Here is a 22,132-nt window from a genome sequence, read left to right on the forward strand (position 1 = left end):
TAAATATTTAACAGTGTCAGTTGGTTCCAAGGGAGAAAAGTCAGAAAAACACAAAGAGAGATTAGTTCCCCAGGTAGACCAATGTCTTCTCTGGAATAGCACTGAGTAAGACTTTGTTTTATTCAGTAGTAATTTGTTGAGGGAAAGCCACCGCTGAGCAGAGTTAAAATCAGATTGTAAGGATCTATCAATATCAGAAAAATTCTCTTTTGAGCAGTAAATAATAGTATCATCAGCATAAAGATGAATGTTACAGTCAATACATGAAAGTGACAGATCATTAATAAAAATGGAAAATAATAAAGGCCCAAGCGCGGAGCCTTGGGGAATGCCTTTCTTAATATAGATGAAATCCGACTGGCTACCTCTAAAGGACACATACTGACGACGGTGATGTCGATATGAATTAAACCACAGTAAAGATGATCTAGAAAGGCCTATTGCGTGAAGTTTATCCAAAAGTAGGTAATGATCAACAAGGTCAAATGCCTTCGTAAGATCGAAGAAAACTGCTCCAGTACACATATTATTGTCAAAACCATTAACTATATCATTTGTAAATGATAAGAGAGCAGAAATAGTGGAGAAGTTCTTCCTGAACCCTGATTGGCATTGAGACAATATATTGTATCTTATGAGATAGTCAGATAATTGGTTAAAGATAATTTTCTCAAATATTTTTACAATGGTATTAATAATAGAAATAGGTCTATAATTATTTACATTTTGAGGATCACCCCCTTTATGCAAAGGAATGACCTTTGTTGATTTCCAAGCTATAGGCACAACAGAGTTCGTGAAGGACATATTGAAGAGTACCGACAATGGAGAGGCCAAAACATGAGAAGCAAGTTTAATATATTTACTCTCAATACCATCAGGACCAGGAGAACTAGATGATAATTTACTTATTGCCTGCGAAACATCAGCAAAGCTGACTAAACTAAATGTAAAAGAACTATTATAAGATGGTGTTGAGCTTACACCACTATCAGACAGATGTGGCGAAGGGTCAACAACAGGTGTTTGGGAAAAATGCAAGCTAAAGGCAGTGGCTATAGCTCCAGGATCATTTGTAATTTCATTATTAATCATGAAGTTATTTGTTGCACAACTAGACTTACCTATCAATGAATTAATGTTTTTTTCCAAAATTGCTTAGGATTATTAAGATCATTTGCTAAGCTAGTTTTATTAGTTTTATTAGCTTTAGCGTTTCTAGTTTGGGTCGTGCAATAATTTCTTAACGCTTTGTACTCTTCCCAATCAGCAACAAGTCTTGTCTGTTTGAATTTGGCAAAAGCCCTGTCTCTCTGCTTAAAAAGTCTGATAAGGTCGCCACCAATCCACGGTAAGTGAAATCCTTCAACGCTGATGGTGGTCCATGGGGCATGCTTATCTATGACCTGCAGGAGTTCTGTATAAAAGTACTGCCAAGCCATAGAAATATCAGGAATTAAGTCAAGTCTGTTCCAATTTACTCTGCTTAAGTCATTTATGAATAACTCACTGTTGAAAGATTTATTATCCTGCATTCTAATATATTTAGGGGGTAAACGTGGAATACAAATTTTCCAGACACAGAATATTATACAATGATCACTGAAGCAGTCTGAAAGGACACCACATTGAATTATTCTGTTGGGATGAGACACAAGAATATCATCAATAAGAGTTTTACTTTTTGTTGTGATTCTTGAGGGATCCTCAATAATTTGTGTTAGATTTATATCATTAAATAGGTTATGTGCGGTAAAGGTATTTGAATCCAACCAGTTTAAGTTAAAATCACCCAATAGAATAATTTCTTTGGAATCACCAAGGGATGCAACAGTTGCAGTGATGTTTTTAACACACTAACATTGGTGATGAAGGTGGTCTATAAATATTTCCAATAATCAATTGTTTATTCAAATGAAAATTTAGCTTAATAAAAATACCCTCAAAGAGCTCAGGTTCCACTTGTGGTATAATTAGTTCAGACTTAATGCTAGAGGAGACATAGGTAGCAACCCCACCACCCCTTGAACCTCTGTCTGCTCTGTACAAAGTATAGTTTGCAAGATTAACGTACGAGTCTGCATCTCTTTCACCAAGCCAAGTTTCAGACAAAGTAATTATATTAGGATTATTGTAAGACAGCCATGCTCTCAGTCGATCAATTTTATGAGTTAAACTTCTAATATTGATGTGAATTGCATGAATGCCTCTACCCATCAATTAAAAAAAAAAAAAAAAAATTAGTGAAGACAACTGAGCATGGGAATCTTACAGTAGCAGAAATAAATAGAGACTGGTGAACATGAGAGCGGTCATCATTCATATACACATTCACACACACACACACCATATACCCACTACATTACCCACCCTCAAAAAAATAAAACAGAAAAAAATGTGTTTCATTTGCACAATATTCCCTGTACCATTCAAAATCCTCTCCTAAAAATATGGGCCAGTGGCAGTGACTGTTCTGGCCATGTCAGATGGGCAAAGCCAAGTCCGCCTCCCCCATCAGAAAAGAAAAAAGAATATACAAACGCAAAAAAACTACATATGCATATCCATGCTTGTGATTTTAATAACAACAAAGAATATATAATTGCTGCCCATTGAATATTTAGGGCATGTTTAGCCACTAAATGTTAAATAAATACATATAGAGACTGTATCATAAATATAATAGCGTGTGAGTAATAGTAATAGTATTAATAACAATAATAATAATTTCATATTCTTCCTATATTAGTAATAAAAGAGCAACAAAACAAAAAATAAACGAAAAAATATTAATAATTTCAGCAGCAGTTGATTCATCAAATTAAAAGTAACATCCACAAATTAACAAGGAAAACATGCCAGATAGTTTCAGGAATATTATTATATTATTGTATATTGTATATTATTATTATACTGTTATAACTTGTTTTTCTTCAATTAAATTATAAGTATTATATGAGACAGTCAGGTCTGGGCAGACAGTTTATATGAATGTGTCGGCATCATCAGTGATGCAGCCAATCACAGCTACTCTGGGTGAGGGCGGGGTCCACCTGGATAGTTCTCCACTCTGTCACAGGGCCACCCTTTAGCATTCAGTTCCACATAAACACACCAAAGTACTGAAAATCGGGTACCCTTGAGTACCGGTACCGATTCCCCGGTACCGGGTATCAGTACCATAACAGTTCAAATGTGAATGGGTACAGATGGCGAGACAAGCTTCAGACCCACACAACCAACTGGAGAGATTCACCAGGCTCTTACTGAGAGGGTGGAGATTTACTGATACCTCCAGAGCCTGTTTGACAGGAACACATCCAGTGTCATCGAATATCTCAGCAGTGAAAAGACAAATGATACCAGGTATTCTTTATATAATAAAAACAAGTGAACCAAAACAAGAACATTCCTTTAAATGAATATTGGCATTTTGAATTCCCCCACTCCCCGTGAGAACGTATCGTCGTAGTGCTCTGATTACAGCCCTGTGTTTTTACCCAAACCGAACCCTTACAGTACAGTTCCCCTCAGTCTCATCTGCTTCGTCTCCCTCCTAATCCCATGAGATGAACCACAGCCCGGCTCGGCCCCTCTCGGTCCCTTCACACCAGGCACATCAGCGGGGAGACAGACCCCCCATGGCCTGAATGAAGTCTGTTTCCTTACCTCAGGTGTGCCGCTCTGTCTCCGGTCCCTCTGCCAGTTGTGTGAGGCTGTCTGAGACGTTCCTTCTCCCCAGAAACCACGCCCAGCGCCGTCACATCAGCGGCCCATCTCCACCTGACTGCCTTCACCTCTCCTGGCGGGGTGAATTTTATTCGGCAGTTCATTTTCATTACAAAATAACCTGTGCAGCAGTTACAAACATAACAAATTTGTGCCTCAAAGGGAATGATTGTAGCTACAGTTTAAGTAAAAAAGACTGAACTCGTGAACACTCAGTACTGCATGAATTTCAGTCAGTCTGTTTTTTCTAATTATATTTGTTTGAGCTCCTGCTGCAGTCACAAGTTGTTTGTCTTTCAGAGTCACAGTGAGCTCACGTTTCTTTAATCCAGCAGGGTGTTTCTTCTGCACATCAGTCCACTTAATAGTAATATTAATAATACATTCGTAGCAAGGTGACACAGAATGAGACATAAAGACATAATAATCACATCAATGTCTCACACATAAAGAGAGACACCATGCGCCCTCGGGGGTGTGCATTCATACAGGCGCGGCAGTGAGGCCAGATGTGCACTGGCACGCACGGTGAAGACACGGCTGAGGAAATCTGCACCTTTATACAATTTGTTGCACAGCAGGAAAATAAATGAACAATGATTGTGTCAGGTGAGTCTTGGAAAGTCAGTTAACAACACCTAAAGTCACCTGCGCAGAAATGGTTGTGCAACTGAGACACACCCTCTGGGCACATCACCTAGAATGTCATAGAACATACTTACAATTCAAGTTAAGGTTTTATTGGCCATTGTGGAGTCTGGGTGTCATCCTCGACAGCTCACTTTCTTTCCACTCCCACATTACCAACAAAGCACTGACATTTGGCTGGAAGCCCAGCACAGGTGGCATTCGGTCAGCGCTGGCATGCAGCATGTGAACCAAACATGGCCCAGATGTGGCAGAGGTAGTGCCTTCTTTAAGGTGGCAAACCGAATGTGGGCCAGATGTTGAGTTTAATATGTAGCCCACATGTCAAATAAGAGCGGTGGGCCACAGGTGGCATTCAGTTGGCATGTGGAACAACAAGATGTACTCCACAAGAGCAAATCTTTATTTTTCGAGGAATGGTTTAACAAGAATAAAGTTTGGGTTAGACAATTATTCAAAGGCAATGGTGTTTTACTTTTTTCTTTCTGTCTTATGGAGAACTTCTTCCAGACTTCCAGATTCCAATAACCCCTGAGCAGTTTGCTATAGTCTGTGGTGGTATTCTTTCTGGTGTAGGCCATCCATGCTGTTCAAGAGTTTTATGTTTCCCTTTGTTCCTAATACCTACAATATTGATGTAGCTGTTTCTTCAATTAGGTACATTTATCTTTGTCTTTGTCTGTTATGGAAGATGCACACTATTTTCCAATGTAATATTAAAGGTATACTGGAGGATCCTTAGAACTAGGGCTGAACGATATATCGTTATCATATCGATATTGGGATATGAACATTCAGGACATTAGTTTCTCAAAATCGACGATATCAAGATTTCCCCTGCTTGCCCTGCTTGTAAGCTTGCCGGTGCACAGGTCAGGCCAGCCAACCACAAACCTCGTTTACTGGTTGACAGCTGATGGCAGCCAATGAGAAACATCAGAGGGAGGGGCAGGAGGGAGACGGAGACGCACACTCACATGTGCTACAGGCAGCGGAGAGTAAGCAAAACAACAACATGAGAGCTGAAGAGAGGGCGGCTGCAGAATCTGCACAAATGAGTTTGGTGGTAGTGGCAGTGAGTTCTCATTTTAAAAAAACTGCATTTTTTTTTACATCCTTTTGTATTATCAGGGCGCGAAATTCCCTATAAAATGGCGACGCGGACCAATTGAGATGGAATCTCCGCCGGTTTTGGTGCCATATAAGTCGGTCCTTACTGCCTGTTGGTTTTTTTTTTTTTTATCATGACATTGCGTTGCTTCTCTTTTAATGAATCAATCAGAACCAACACGCCTGTAACTCTGGGATTCCATGTTTGCATTCTTCTTCTCTGTGCGTCACACTGCACTATGCATCTAACAATCACAGTGCGCCCTCTGCTGGATTGAAGGAGGTACTGCTTGATTCAGGCGCTGCTGTGAACTTCAAACAACAAATACTTCAGAACACAATGACAGCAATGGGTGTAAACAGTAGTAACTGTAAATATGCAAATCTGCCAGAACAGTTATTGATTTACTGCGATACTACAGTTCTCCACCCCTGAATGAGGCAATCACAGCTGCAGAACAACATCAATGAACATCAGTGAGAGAGGTCCTCCAGGGTCTGATACATACAGAGACCTAACCTGGTCAGATTATGAACTGAATAGAATCAGAATCTACACTAACATTCACAGCCATCAGCAGGATCTTAGCTAAAATATTTAGTTTCAATTTGGTGCAAGTACATTATATGAAATGTGATTTGTGCTGGTATGGATTCTAGGGTTAATGTGCCACCACCACCAAAGGAACTTGTCAAAGCTGGGATACTTCAATCAGCAATTAGCAACATGCATACCTGCAACAAAATAAATAAAAATCATTTTATAAATTTGCAACTTAGGATGGGCCATATAGCATAAGAAGATCTACCATCCCAGATATAAACAGAACTAAACAAGCACAACAAAATACAACAGTTTAATGAAAAAAATATTGTTGGATCCTGTTTTTGATCAGCATTTTACAAAATTGAAAATTAAGGACCTGTTAAAACTTGTGAGGACCTGTTAAAATTTTCTGAGGACCTGCTGAAAAAATTTGGAGGCCTGTTAAAATTTTGACGAATTTCATGCCCTGCATATTTTTATTTTTCTGAAAACTGCTTAACTTTCACTGAATCCATTGTAATATATCGTATCGATATCGAGATATCTGGCATGGATATCGAGATATGAACTTTTGCCCATATCGTTAAGCCCTACTTAGAACCACTCAGAATTGTATGGTTCCAAATCGTGATTGGGCAGTCATAATGCCAATCAATGTGGGAACGCGTTTGCGTGATGACATATCATGTCGAGTCGCCGCCTCTGTGCGCGCACTTGTTTCGAGCCGCGCATACGCAGAGCATTGTTTAGGAAGTGGCATGCAGCGGGAGTCTGCAGAAGCGGATTGCTCCTCCAGAGAAAACCTCCGAAGAAGCTTAGCCACAAATAAAGAACATTGTTTGAGATGGCAGAGGACAGAAGAAAGGCCATAGAAAAAGAAAGGCAAAACGCGTGTTTTACTCGGAGAATCCTTTACGAGGTGGCGGACATTCAAAGCACCAAAGAAATTTAGGACTGATCAGGACGTGGGGAAGTTTCTGCTGGACAGGTAACATGCTTATTATCCCATTCAAATGTGTTTCTGTTGCATAAACACTAGGGGTGTAACGGTACACAAAAGCCACGGTACGGTACGTACCTTGGTGTAAGGGTCACGGTTCGGTACGTTTTTCGATACAGTTGGGAAAAAGTAAAAAAACCTCACAAATGTACCAGAACAATTTTCCCAAGCTTTCCCATGCGACACATTATTGGCCCAGTTTACATGGTGTTTTTTCAATCCGATTGTAAACAATAGTATTAAACGCGAGTGTATTCATGTACAGCATACAAAGCGATCCACGATGAATCCTCGTTTAGAAGGACCCTGTGACATGCGCACAAAGTCTCACGAGGAACTTGCAGGTCTTCCTCTCTGCAGCAGCAGTCCTCAGCGCCAAGCAGAGAGTTTTTATCTGCTGATATCTGCTCAAATAATGTCCCAAAATCTCCATGATACGCTGCTGAAGGAGCGGCTGCTCCCCTGACCGCAGCACCGCCGTGCGGAGCAGCACGTCTCGGTGTGAGCTCTGCGCCACATGCCGATGTTTCGAATTAACTGGTGCCCGTGTTAACTTGTGACCAATAATGAGTGAAACATCGAGTCGTTCTGGCGAACGTCGGTTATCGACAGTCACAGTGACTGTATACGTTTAAAGTCTTTTGTGAGTCTTACTTTAACAACTGCTGTAATCAGCATGTGTTTACACAGACCTCCGCTGTCATTCGTTAACACGGGAACCAGTTAATCCATAACACCAGCCGGCGATCGCTCGTATTCTGCTATGGAGCTCTTTATACAACTCGCTGTTGTGCAATTTGGTTCCATCTCGCCTCTCCAATGTTTTTTATGTCGGGGTTTTGTATTAAAAAGGTGTTTTTCCACCACCGTGGCGTTCTCTGCTGGTTTTTTGACTGTGCTGCTTCCTGTTTCCTGGCACGTCACACGTCACTCCGTATGAGGGAACGCACGCGGAACAAATACTCTCCCGTTTAATCCGCTCCGCAACACACTGCAGCTCTCATTCCGCTTGTACTTTCCTCTTTGTTTGTTCATGTTTGCACCTGCTTGTTGTACTTCTTCTTCGTCTGTGATAATGGTGGTTGCTGGCAGCTTTTAGGCTCATTACCGCCATCTAAGGTTGGAATTTTTTTTTCTTTTTACTCACTGGTGTATTCGTCGTGTGATTGTGTGTGCCGAACCGTGACCCCCGTACCGTGACGGTACGGGACGAATACAAATACCGTTACACTCCTAATAAACACGTAAGACTCTACTTTACGGATCGTATTCTTATGTATGATTGAAGGAAGAGTCCCACATGATTACAAACGTGTATTAATCCTATGTGGAAAGACGATGCTCCAGCTGCGTGGATGTAAACAAACTGACATGCGGCTGACGTGCGCGCTCCCCACAGTCCTCATGGGGAGGGAGCCGCACATGCGCAGTGCTCCAAAAGTGGCAAATGGCCATGTTGTACGAAATCGGTGGAGAATCCTCGACTATGCCTTTAATATTACATTGGAAAAGAGAGCTAATTTTACACCTGCTGTTTCTTACTGGAATATCTGAATAAATAACTTGTGCTTGAAGAAAATTTGGACCTTACCTCAATTTTTTGTTGACAGTAAGGCAAAGGAATCATTTAATTTAAAATCAATATATGTGGAGAGTCATATATGTGGGGAACATCATCAGTGACTTTGAACTCCTCTAGTATAAGGTGCTCTGTGGTTTTATAAACAATGACTGTTCAATTCAAAAAGAATATTTTTGATCAATGGTGTAGTTTGAACAAAATTTATTTTCATAAATGTAATTTTAATAAATGAGACCTTTATTTGGTGTTTTTATGAAAGAAATGGAATTATATTTTCAGTCTATTGCTTCTGCTCAAAACAAAAAAGCTGTGATAACTGTGAATCGACTCCCTTTTCAATGTTTTTAGATTGATTCAATTTCTGTATGACCCCTTGTGTCTTTTTATGTAGGCTATTATTAATCATTGTATGCATGTATCTGTAACATTTCACTAATGTATTATTTTCTTCCTTTTATGTATTTGTTACAATATTTGTGCATTCCCGTAGATGCAGACTTGAAATAAAGCAATTAAAATAATAATAATAAGAAGAAGAACAAATAGCTTCCTGTTTCCACCTTTCCGCCCATGACCTATGGAGTTGAATCGCGGAAGTGACTTTCGGTTCTCTTCTGGGTTCCAGGAAGTGATTGCCCCATTCATTCCAGCCATAGACATTTCAGGTCTTTCATCAATGATTATTTGAAAATACATAGTATTAAACCCATCACTAGATCGATCTAATAGTCCAATACATGTAAAACAACCACAATCAGCTAAAGTCATGCAGGATTATATGAAAGATTTTGGACTGGAAGATGTCTGGAGACTCAAAAACCCAACAAAGAGGGACTATACTTTTTTCTCTCAGGTGCTCCAAACGTTTTCAAGAATAGATTTTTTCCTCTCAAATAAGTCTATCGCACACAAAGCTACTACGAAAATTCACCCAATCATTATCAGCGACCATGCACCAATATCTCTCAGCTTGCAAACAGATTCTATCCCTAAACCTTCTCAGACTTGGCGCCTAAACATCTCTCTACTCAAAGACCAGGAATTCGATCGAATAATAAGAAGTGAGTGGGCAGAATTTTTAAAAAATGACTCTAATCATGTATCTTCATCTTTACTTTGGGAAACTGGAAAAGCCGTAATCAGAGGCAAAATAATATTGTACTCCTCGTACAAGAAAAAAAAGGATCAACAACTACAAGAAGAAACTGAGGGAAAAAAATTAAAGAACTTACAGAGAACTATGCCATAAATCCAAGTGATCGTTTATGGTCTGAATTACAAAATGTTAAACTAAAACTCGATAATATCTTATCAAAGAAAACAGAGTTCTTACTACAACAGCTGAGATATAGTGATTTTGAAAACAACAATAAATCTGGAAAATTTCTTGCGAACCAACTCCAGCGCAATAAAGAAAAATCCTTCATAACAGCAATTCAAGATCCCTCAGGAAAATACACTCAGTCACCCCAGGAAATTAATCAGAGTTTCTATAATTATTACCGAAGTTTATACTCATCAATGATCAACCCAAACGAAGAAGATATTCACAATTTTCTTGACAATCTAAACTTGCCCGAATTAACATTAGAGAACAGAGACATACTAGATGCTCCATTGTCTATCAAAGAGTTACAATGTGCATTAGACAGTATGCCAGCAGGCAAGGCACCTGATTCTGATGGCTCCCCTGATGAATTTCTTAAACATTTCTGGTTAATGTTAGCACCCCCATTCTTCAGGACCGTGACAGAGATTAAAAATAACTGATGTATAAGTTCACATAAGTTCACATGTTCGAACTACATTGAAAAGTATGTGCATGTCAAGCTGTGGAGTGGCTCTGTGGAACAGTCTGGAGAAAGAAATAAAACAAAGTAGCAACATAAATCTGTTTAAAAAAAAGGTACAAAAAATATTTCTTAATAAGTATATGGAAGAGGAAGTCTGGAACTGTGGATGATGATAGCAAACGGTGTTGAGTATTATACATATAGTGGAAATTGATATATTGATGTTATACTGTAGTTATATTATAATTATTCTGTTATATAGTATATATTTATGGGGATAACTATATAGTATGTGTGGGTATATATTATGTATTTATAGGGATATCTGCATGGCATATATTATATTATATGATGTCCTATGATGTATGATTTAAAACTTGTTAATAGTTAAAAAGGGGTAGGAACCTCTAAAAAGTTTCTACTTCTTCCTACTCCTTTTATCGAACTACACTGTTATGTTGTTTTTTTTTCTTTTCTTTGATTTGCATTAACTTTCTTTTTTATCTTTTTTCTTTCTTCACTTTATATATGTTTGAAAAATAAATTTATTCATTCATTCATTCATTCATTCACATATGAATACAGCTGCAATTAAATTATTATGAAAACCAGACAAAGATCCTACACTTCTCTCCAGCTATCGACCTGTGTCACTAATCAACACTGACATCAAAATTATGTCAAAAGCACTCGCCTCTAGGTTGGAGAAAATTATCCCGTCAATAATCCACCATGTGTGTGTGTGTGTGTGTGTGTGTGTGTGTGCGTGTGTGCGTGTGTGCGTGTGTGCGTGTGTGCGTGTGTGTGTCTGTGTGTCTGTGTGTGTGTATGTGCGTGCGCGTGCGCGTGCTTGTTAGCGTGTGCGTGAGAGGGTGTGAGTGTGTTGGAATGTGAGTGTGTGTGTGTGTGCGTTTGGTTTAGGGATGAGTGGTTGTGTGTGTGCGTGTGTGCATGTTTGTGTGTCAGTATGAGTGAGTGGGTATGAGTGTTGGGTTGGGGCGGGGGGGAGTGAGGCGGGAGAGGACAGGGGGTGGGAGGGGTGGGCCGGGCGGGGGGGTGGGTTCCGGGTGGGGGTCGTGGGGTGGGGGGTGGGGTGGGGTGGGGCGGGTTTGGGCGGGGGGGGGTGGAGTGGGGTGGGGGGGTGGTGGGGTGGGGTGGGTGGTGGGGGGGGGTGATGCCCTGGATCTCGGGGTGCGTGGCCGGAGCGCTGGGGGGTGTACCGGCCCGGGGTGGGTAGCCGCCCGTGTGGGCTGGTTCTCCCGGGTGGGTCATAGCCCTTCGCCTGGGTGGGGGGTTGGCTCCTGGGCTCTTGGGCCTTGGGCTCTCGGCCCTGCCCGCCCCGGGCGTCCGGCGCCCGGGGTGGACCGGCTCCTGCCGGTCGTGGCTCCGCGGGACCCGGGCCCCGGGACTGCCGGGGTCCCCGGCCGGGGCTTTCCTCTGCCCCGTTTCTGGACTGGAGCGTGGGCGTCTGCCTGGGGGGGCGGCTTGGATCCGGGCTCTGTGATGTCCACCGGCTGTCTGGGCTCTGAGGGCCTCTCTGGCCTGCTTCTGGCCTTCTCAGAGGTCAGAGGTCATATATGCATGATCACTATCACCATCACTGTCACCATCATATTCACATGATCACGTTGATCTTTAATCACTCTTTACATACTGGGTTACCTTGTCTTCTTGTGGTGGTTAGACTAATGGTGATCTGTAGCAGACCTCTCTTGATGCACGCCCCTAGTTTACTACTAGTTACGACTAGCTATATTAAAAAAAAAAAAAAAATACGGTTTGTGGTGTCCTTGCATTTCCCTCCTCCCCTACACCTCCTTTTATTTTTGTGGCCTGGTCTGTTCACTAATATGGTTTGGAAAAAAAGGGGGAAAAAAAAAAAAAAAAAAAAAATGTATGTATGGTTCTGTAATTTTCTGTGTTGGTTGTCGGCTCTGTTTTGGTGTTGTCTAGATTGGGGGTTTGGGATTGTTCTAGGTTGCGTGTGGTGCGTCGACAACACTGTTTTGTATTGTGACTTTGTACATAGGTTGTGCCGCCCCCCCCCCCCCCCCCCCCCCCTTCCGTTCTCCCTCTCTTTATCTTTCTCTCTTTCTGTCCCTGCTCTCTGAGCGTTTCCGTCCCGGTCCTGTCCGGTAGCCATGCCGGATGCCAGCTTTAAATAAAGGCAGCAGCAGGAGGAGACTCAGTCTCATCCGGCTGCTAATATTAAAATCTGTTCGGATAGTAAAAGGCTACAATCATACAATATTGCACGCCCCAGCTACCGAACAGGACAAGGGGGAAAAAAAAAAAAAAAAAAAAAAAAAAAAATAATCCACCATGATCAAACAGGTTTCATAAATGGCCGACGCTCCACCAACAATGTCAGAAGACTTCTTAATCTAATCTCTCCAATGCAACGCCACAACAAAGATGCTATCGTTATGTGACTGAATGCAGACAAAGCCTTCGACAAAATCAATTGGTCTTTTCTCTTCGCTGTGCTCCATAAATTTGGCTTCGGAGAGTCGTTTATCCAGTGGATATCAGCTCTGTACAACTCTCCCAAGGCTACAGTAACCACTAATGGGATCACTTCACAAAGTTTCAGTTTGCGAAGGGGAACGAGACAAGGATGCCCACTCTCGCCTTTATTGTTTGCAATCTTTATCGAACCATTAGCAACAGCTGTACGTCAGAGCACTGACATTAAAGGTATCTGTGCTTTGGAGTCTGAACATAAAATTAACCTATATGCAGACGACATTTTACTTTACCTACAAGAACCTAAAACCTCAGTGAAGGAAGTATTTAACCTCATTACAACCTTTTCACGTCTTTCAGACTTCTCCATCAACTGGTTAAAATCAATCATATTACCTTTAACAGAAAATTCATGGGATCCCACAATCCAAAACTTGAATTACTCGATTTCTACTGGCAACATCAGAAATCTGGGCATAAATATTTCCCCCAAACTCTCAGAGCTAGTTCACCTGAACTACACCCCACTTTTGGACAAGGTCTCTGAAGAGTTAAGGCGTTGGAATAACCTCCTCATCTCCCTCTTGGGACGAATAGCTACAGTCAAAATGAAAATATTACCTAAAATCAACTCCCTCTTTTCCATGATTCCGTTTAAACCCACATTAAAGTGGTTTCAATCGTTAGACTCTGCCATTGGTAAATTCTCCTCAAAGAACAAAAAGGCTAAAATCAGTCTGGCCACCCTCCAGAAGAATACATCAGAAGGGGGACTGGGAGTCCCTAAATTCATGTATTATTATTTAGCCAACCAACTTCTGTATATCACCAAATGGATTCACCCGCATGTAGAATATAACTCCTGGCTGGAACTAGAACAGTTAGATTGTAACCAGATCAGAATCTCTGACCTTCCCTTTATCAGTTCTGCCCTTAAACATCACTCCTGCTTCAGGAACCCAATGATTGCGTCCACCTTGTTTGCTTGGTGGAAAACGTTGGAGGTCACAGGCTCCCAATTAAAACCAAGTATACTGTCTCCAATCTGGCACAACCCTGATTTTGCAAACAATAAAATAGCTCTTTATTTCAGGACGTGGGCAGAGACAGGAGTCACCCACCTCCATCACCTTTTTGAGGATAATATATTTAGGACATATACAAACTTATTCCAAACATTTGAAATAAGAAATGGAAACTTCCTCCACTACCTACAGGTAAAGAAGACACTTCCAAGTAGAATTCCATTGCTTCAGTCTACTTCACAGCCAACTGATTTACAGCCACCTGAATTTATCAAATACATTACGAAATTGTCTCCAAGAAACAAAAAGAACCTGTCAAAAATGTATAGTCTACCCTCAAAGACAGACTACATTCACCTACCAACTCACAAATGGGAAGAAGACTTGTCCAAATCCTTTGACTCTGAGTTTTGGACCCAGATCTGTGAAAACACATTTAAAATGACAAAAAACACCAACTTACAACTTAAGGTTCTTCATAGAACGCATATAACCCAATATAAATTACATAAAATGGGCTAATCAAACTCAGACACATGTACTCAATGCACCCAAAACATGGCTGACACATATTTTCATGCTCTTTGGTTATGTACACCTGTCTATCAATTCTGGGCACTAATTACAAAGAAACTCTCCAATATTTTGGGCTGTGGGATTCCGCATTCCCCGAACATTTGCCTAATTGTTGACCTAACGCTAACAGCCTTACTGGACATCCACAAACAACCCACACTTGCAGCTATTGCCATTGCCAAAAAAACTATTTTGGTTAACTGGAAAGATAAGAAAGCCCTCAACATCATCCATTGGCTGAACCTCCTCACAGAACACATGTCATTGGAGGGAATGTCTGCTATCCGGAAAAAACAATTGGATTCATTTAAAGAAAAATGGTCTCCATTTATTAATTCACTAAATATTAATCTATAGCTCCTGCTTGTATGTGGCCGTATGCCACTGCCTCCATTATATATTAAAAAAAAAAAAAATGGTAATACCTGTTCTGTCTGTGCGTATGATCGAACTCTCCTCTGCTTTATTTCAGTTTATTAACACACCAACTCTCAAGATGGATAGCACCATGGACTTCGAGGCCATGTGCAGGCTCTGGTGGTGTCCTTTCCCTATGGTTCCTGGGGTTACTCTCTGGCTCCGTGGGGTCGGGGTGGCGTGTGCCCCTCTCCCCAGGGATGGGTGTCTCCGGTATCTCCCCCATTGAGCTCTGGGTCTGATGGGTCTGCATCTCTCCCTGGACCTCCGAGTGTCGGCGGCTGATCTCTTCTGGGGCGCCTGGCTGGTCCTGAGGCTTGGGGTGGGTCAGTCCCTCCGCTGCTCCCCTGTCCCTCTCTGTTCCGCTTCCCTCCTCCTTCCTCCTCTCCTGCCTGGCCGCTCCTCCTCGCCCCTCTCCCTCTCCTGGAGGGGGGCCGGTGACCCTCTGCGGGCGGGTGGTCTGGCGTGGGGGCTGAGTGATCTCTCCTGGGGGGGGGTGGCTCTGGCTCACCTGGGCACAGGCCTTGATCTTGGCCTGTGTACCGCCACGGGAGTTCAGTTTCTGCTGGCTGGGGGACTCCGTCCGGGCCTGGTGCTGTCCTGGGGGGTGGTGGGATGGGTGGGGTCTTGGGGGCCCTGCGGGGTGGGTGCCCTGCGTCCTTTGCGTGCTGGCTCCTGGGTGGGTGTGGCAGCTTGTGGCCCTCGCTCCCTTGTGGTGTGGCCTGGTCCCCCGTTCGGGGTGGGGTGCTACGTGCAGCTGGCCTGTGTCGGGGCTATGGTGCCTGACGGGGTGCTGCTCTGATCGGCAGCTCCAGGGGGGTTGTTGTGCCAGCTGGGCCAGTTGGCTCGTGTGGTCCCTCCCTGGTCCCTTGCCTCTTGGCTCTGGGGGCCCTCGGCATCAGTACCGGGGGTCTTGCTACCTGCCTCCCCCACTGCTCTGTCCTCTTGGGCAAGATCCACACCAGACTGCCTCCTATTGTGCACGTCACATTTTTCACACCTCACTGTAAATAGAAACCTTTAAGCACATACAGCAACACAACAGCTAGGGCTCTGAGGGCAGGTGGAGGTGGGAACGATGGCTGACAGTGTTGTTTTCGTTAACGATGACGACGACGAAAATATTTCGTCAACGCCCCTTTTTTCCGTGACTAAAACGAGACGTGACGAGCTAAAAATATCTCTTTAAAAGACGGAAATGTGACGAGACGTATCTGTTGTTTTCGTTAACGAGACGAGACGAAAATGTCAGTATTTTGACTTTCAAAATAAATGAAAACAAATGCGATTCCCCCAGCCAGTTCACGCAGATCGGCTGCTTTACTCTGAAAATATCAGCAATTCTCGAGCTGCTTCCTGCATGCCTGCACTGCATGCGCCTGCGCACTAGAGAGTGGGCAGCAAGTTTCGCCCGGGCTCGGCGGGAGGAAAAGATGCAGCGATTTATGGATGTACTTTAATCAGAATCCAGCAGAAAATAAAACAGAACGCCTCGTAGTGGGAGACGGAGAATCTAATCCAACTGTTGACTGTTTGTTCTTACTGTGAAACTGCAATAGGAGCCCACCTCTAATTAGTGAAGATTTTTCCCCAAGTACCTAATAAATCTTTACTTTTTCTTTTTCTTTTCTTTTTTAAAAATAATCCAGGTGTTGTCTTATTTTGAAGAAATGTATTTTCACTCTTGTTTAAAATTAGCATAAAGAAAATTCAGGTAAGGAATACTTACAAAGTTTATTAAACTCAAGTTATGTTTGTCATTTCAGTTTTGAAGACTTCCAAGTGTTTCATACCATCAAGTTTACCCAAGGAATTAATTTAGTTTATTTCAGTTGTTTTAATGGTAGTATTTTCCTCATAACCATCTTAATATTGGTTTTATCGCTCCTCCAAAAGTAATAACAGGCAGTTACTCTTACCAGTTCAAATCAGTAACATAGAAACATAACATAACATGACCAGTTTTAATAAAAGATCTCAGCCTTTATATCAGTATGGACATTATAAAAATAGCCTGAAAGTATCAGCAAAACTCCTATTAGTGTTCTCATTCTGTCTGCAGAGCTCATATAAGCACTGCATTGAGGTTGTAAAGTATCAAACTAGTCCAGTTATTATTTAATTCACAAGGAATCAATGTGTTATGATGGTTTTGTGCCATTTAAGTATATTTTATTATGTTTGTTTGGTTTAGAATTTCCTTTGTCTGTCTTTTTTCTCATGTACTATTGTTTCAGCCTTTTTTTAATGACTAAAACTTGACTAAAACCCGTTTGGTTTTCGTCGACTAAAACTAGACTAAAACTATGAAGTGTTGAAATGACTAAAACTAGACTAAAACTAATGAGCATTTCGTCCAAAAGACTAAGACTAAAACTAAATCAAAGCAGGCTGCCAAAAACAACACTGATGGCTGACACCCCCCAGCCTCCCCACTTTTAATGCACCACATAACACTCAAGGTTACACAATCACGGTGCTGGGATAATGTTTCCCGTTAGGGATCGGGAAATGTATTAATAGGAGAATGATGGGTGGGTTTCATAGTAATGGCCGAGCTGGTAGGATCTGGCCCCCAATACAGCTATGGGGCGGCGGGGTGCACCATCATCCGTGTCGCTGTTGCTGGGGGTCCCCGAGGCCGGGGGGCTGTGGCCTGTGGGGGTTCTCCTGCGTAGCCAACGAGTCCCGGCTGGTGCGGTGGCTCTTGCAGAGCGGCGGGGTCTGGATTGGCTGTCTCGGTGGGTGCTGTGGCTGTGGCGTGGGTTGGTGGTGTGTGGTGGCTCTGTCCTGGTGGGGGGTTGGTTCGCGTCGCGGGATGCGGGGGCCTTGGGTGTGCTGTGCTCGCCCGGGGGCTGGTGCGGGTGGGTATGCGGGGTGGGTATGCGGGGTGGGTATGCGGGGTGCCCCCCCCCCCCCGTTGGTGCTGCCGGGCCCTACCACTCTGTCCATTTTTGCCCTCTGGGCTCACATTGGGTCCCAGTTCCGGTTTCCCCTAGCCAGCCTCTGGTGGCAGCCTGTCCGGTGATGGGCTGCCTGCCATCCCTTCGGTGGGGCGCTCTGCCCCTGTGTCTGACTTCCTGGCTGCTTTGGGCTGTCGGCCCCTCTGGGGGTGGGGTGTGGGTGGGGTGTGGGGTGTTGGGGTGCGGGGTTTGGTGGAGGCCGGGACGGGCGGGCTCGAGATTTGTGTGGCGGGTGGGTCCTCTTGCCCCGGGCTGCCTGGGTCGGTTCTGGCATGGTGGGGGTGTCGGTAGCTGCTCCCTCTGGCCTTCGGGGTCCGTGTGGTACACGGTGGGGCCGGTTGCTCTCTGGGGGCACTGCCCCATGGCTCCTGCGGCCTGGGGATGGGGGGCGCTCCCGGTCGGCTTGGCCCTGCATTGCTATGATGGCTGTTCTGGGCTTCAGGGTTTTTCACACTTGCATGCACATGTTGGCTCAGGTCCCGTCAATTCCTGTTGAGTCCCACTGTTGAGCAGTGATGGGACCCACCAGAATGTGCTGAGTCTCTCTCCAAAGTCTAATCTCACACTAAACCCTCTCTCCTTTTTTTTCTAGGATTATTCTTCTGGCCTATTCCACTCTATACTAACATGACACACACAACTATGGTGTTCAGTACTGTCTGACTAATTAATTAATTAATTTATTGTTTGTTGGTTTTCCGTTCTCTTGTGGATGTGTTTGTTTGTCTTATTGATGGGTAATTATTAGTTAGGAATAACACAACACCTGATACTCTTTAGATGTAATAGCACCACTTGCTAGTCCCTGCCCCTGTTTGTCCTGTCCCGTCCTGGTCACCATTTGTCTCCCTTCACATCACCACTGAGGTGTAGCACTGCCCTCCCTGGCCCTTAACAGGGAAATGTAATAAAGAATATCAGTTCAGCTTTCAGGGAGGAATGGTGATGGTCACACACATGCACTGAATAAAAAGATATTTGCCTGCAAGACTAAAATATGCATTATTCTCATAAAGTGTTGACATCCCTTCCATGGAGTTAAACAATGACAATAAATGCACACAAAAAAAAAGATTATTTGAAAAGATAAAAAAGGGTTGGGTGCAACACTGTGTACATTTATTTATCAAAATGTTTCTATGTCTTTACATTTGTGGTTGAAGTGTTCTCCTCTTATGATTGAATTTGCTCAACCTAGATTGTTTGTATTAAATAATAATGATATATGCATATTTTGTTTGCATTTATAAAAATCCTAATAAAAAAAAATCAATTAAATTAAAGCCACAAGCAGTGTCAAAAGGCTCTCGCCGGCTGCTTACCTGACCCGCCCTGTTTTATTCTTTCATTGATGTTTTTGAACTGCGTGTGTGTCAGAATGCATGTGTCAAATTTGGCACATTTCCATGGTAACAGGTAAATTTAATCTAATGGGAGATTTTTCACTTGGGCCCATTAGAATAACATGGGGAACTTCAGCCATTGTCACTGCAACACCGTTAAAATTACAACATGGTTACAATTTTCCTTTTTCATTGGGACCACATGAAGAATTTATCCCCCAAATTTCATTAATTTCTGACAAACTAATTATTTTACTACCCATACAGATTTTATTTTTATTCTGTAGGGGGCGCTGTAACGCAGATTGTCAAAATTTCACTGTCAATGTCTCCAGATAGGAAGGGTCAATAAGTGTTTAAGATTTGCTTAAGATTGGATGGCAGCCATTAATCACACTCAAAAAATGACAAAATTTGACATCAACTGTGCGGCGTTGCCACGCGGAAACCGTGAACTGAAGATTTATGATTTGGATAACTTTTGTCTACTTGTGTAGATGGTGTCCACCAAATTTCAGCTGATTTGGAGAAGCGCGCGATCAAAACGAACATTTTGTACGACGTCCTGGAAAACACTGACTCAGCATTTTTGAAAATTCAATCCCAGCTCGCTGCTTTCCTGCTGTTTTGAGGATGGGGTCATTATAATATTTTTTGTTTGTCCCGACAAGGCGCATGTGTATACCAAATTTTGTGACTGTACGACAAAGTTTATTGCGGAACCCCTCCCATTGACGCAATGCATTTTGATTTTTGCAGGTGGCGCTGTAGAGCCAATTTTTAAATTCCAATATTGGAACACATATTAAAAAATATTTTTCGCCGGAACTGAATTTTGTGTAAAATTTGGTGAGTTTTTGAGCATGTTCAGGGGGTCAAATTCCAGTTTAAAGAGCAGAAGAAGAAGAAGAAGAAGAAAGAAAGAAAGAAAGAAAGAAAGAAAGAATAATATTTTTTGCAAAAACAATATGCTTTTTTTTTCTGCCATTATTTCGCCCACATGTTATATATTTTCGGAAAGGTCTCGTCAAGCCCGACACGTCTGTCAGGTGTTTGAGAGTGTGAATGTCTGTGGTCGAGCGCTACGCGCTCGACAAGTCATGTTTGTGTGTGAGAGTGTGTGTGCGTTTTTTGTGTTTATACACGTGTGTATGAGTGCATGTTGGGGTGTGTGTGTCTGGACATGTTGGCCTACGTCTGACGTCGAGCGCTGTGCGCTCGACTTGTCATTTTTGTACGTTTGAGTGTGTGAAAAGCCTTAGTCGAGCGCTATGCGCTCGACAAATCGTGTGTGTGTGGGGGTTTTTGTGTTTGTGCACGTGTATGTGTAAGTGCATGTCGGTGTGTGTGTGTCCGGACATGTTGTATGATGTCTGTGGTCAAGTGCTGCGCGCTCGACTTGTCATCGTTGTGTGTTTTGAGAGTGTGAAAGGCCTGAGGTCGAGCGCTGTGCGCTCGACTAGTCGTTCTCTGTGTTGCAGAAACAATAGGCCCTTCGCCCTTGGCAGGCCAGGGGCTCGGGCCTAAAAAGAAGAAGAAAGAACATTTTTTGCAAAAACAATATGCAATTTTTTTTCTTTGCTGTTATTTCGCCCAAGTTACATATTTTCAGAAAGGCCTCGACAAGCCTGACGCATCTGTGAGGTGTTTGAGAGTGTGAATGTCTGTGCTCGACAAGTCATTTTTGTGTGTGAGAGTGTGGGGGGGGATCCGTCTATACGGGTGTAACTGGGCCATGAGTATGGCAGCTCATCTCCCACTTAAAGGGTTACATATGCCCGGTAAAGATCAACAGCCGACAGTCCACCTCCTCGTGGTCCCCCCTGGGTAATGCGAAGGATTGAGGCTTACTGGCGAGTGAGGTTCTCCAGTTAAATAAAACTCCTCGTGCCCCCAGCTATGGGTCAAATAGCAACCCTCTTGCAGGGTTGGGCGTAGGGCCAGCTTCCCCATTCCGTAAAACACCTCTTGCTATGAACACTGATCCTGAATTCTCACTCCAATCCGGACCTTTGCGGTCGAATCCACATCGTCGCTCTGCTGACTGTAATGACAGGTTGCCCCCAAACCGAGGAAGGGGTAATCTTGACGTGGCAGCCGCTGCGGCGGTGCCCACATCCAATGCTGTTTTCACCCAAGCTTTACCAAATCTTAACCCCAATCCAAATCTTAATCTTAACCTTACTCGCAGATCCATCCGTATTGCCACATGGAACGTGCTTATGCTCAACTCACCAAGCCACTCCACACTTTTATCAGCTGTGTTGTCACGTCTCACCATCTCAATTGCTGGTCTCCAAGAAGTTAGATGGCCTGGCTCAGGAGAAACAAATGCTGGTGACTACAGGCTTCTCTTAATTACTGACTGCAATCACCGATTAGAAGTCCCTAGTTGCCGCAGATATTCCAAACTCACGGCGGCGATTTTGAAGCCATTTAATTCCAATAGTATCACCAGACAGGGGGCAGTAACTATTTCCGTTGTATTTTCAGCCTCCCCAAATCACAGACATAGACGTTACTGGTACTAAAGCATTATGGGTAATGAAGTCTACTTTTGCATTCTTGTCTGATCACATCAGTTGTTGGCGGTAATGCACTAACCCAGTTTGCCAACTGCCATTAAGCCTCAAAAAGAAGAAGAAGAAGAAGTCTGCTTTTGTGGGATCGTAAGTAAAAGATGTTTTCAATAAACGTAGCGTGAAATCATACATACTATGAGCCTCTACAAAAGCATATAGGACGATTATGCTAGCAGTATCGTCATGGTAAGTGGACATAGAATTGTTACGATAGGTGGCAGTAGTGCAACCGATTGGGATGCAAGCTGCCATAAAACACAAAAGACGAAGAAGAACGGGGCTGTGGAACTCAGCTTTTCCGCCCTCGATTTTGCCCGCCTTTAACAGGTGAAGCCTTTGCTCCTCTGGACT

This window comes from Salarias fasciatus, chromosome 3, assembly GCF_902148845.1.
Source record: "Salarias fasciatus chromosome 3, fSalaFa1.1, whole genome shotgun sequence".
Taxonomy (NCBI): Eukaryota; Metazoa; Chordata; class Actinopteri; order Blenniiformes; family Blenniidae; genus Salarias; species Salarias fasciatus.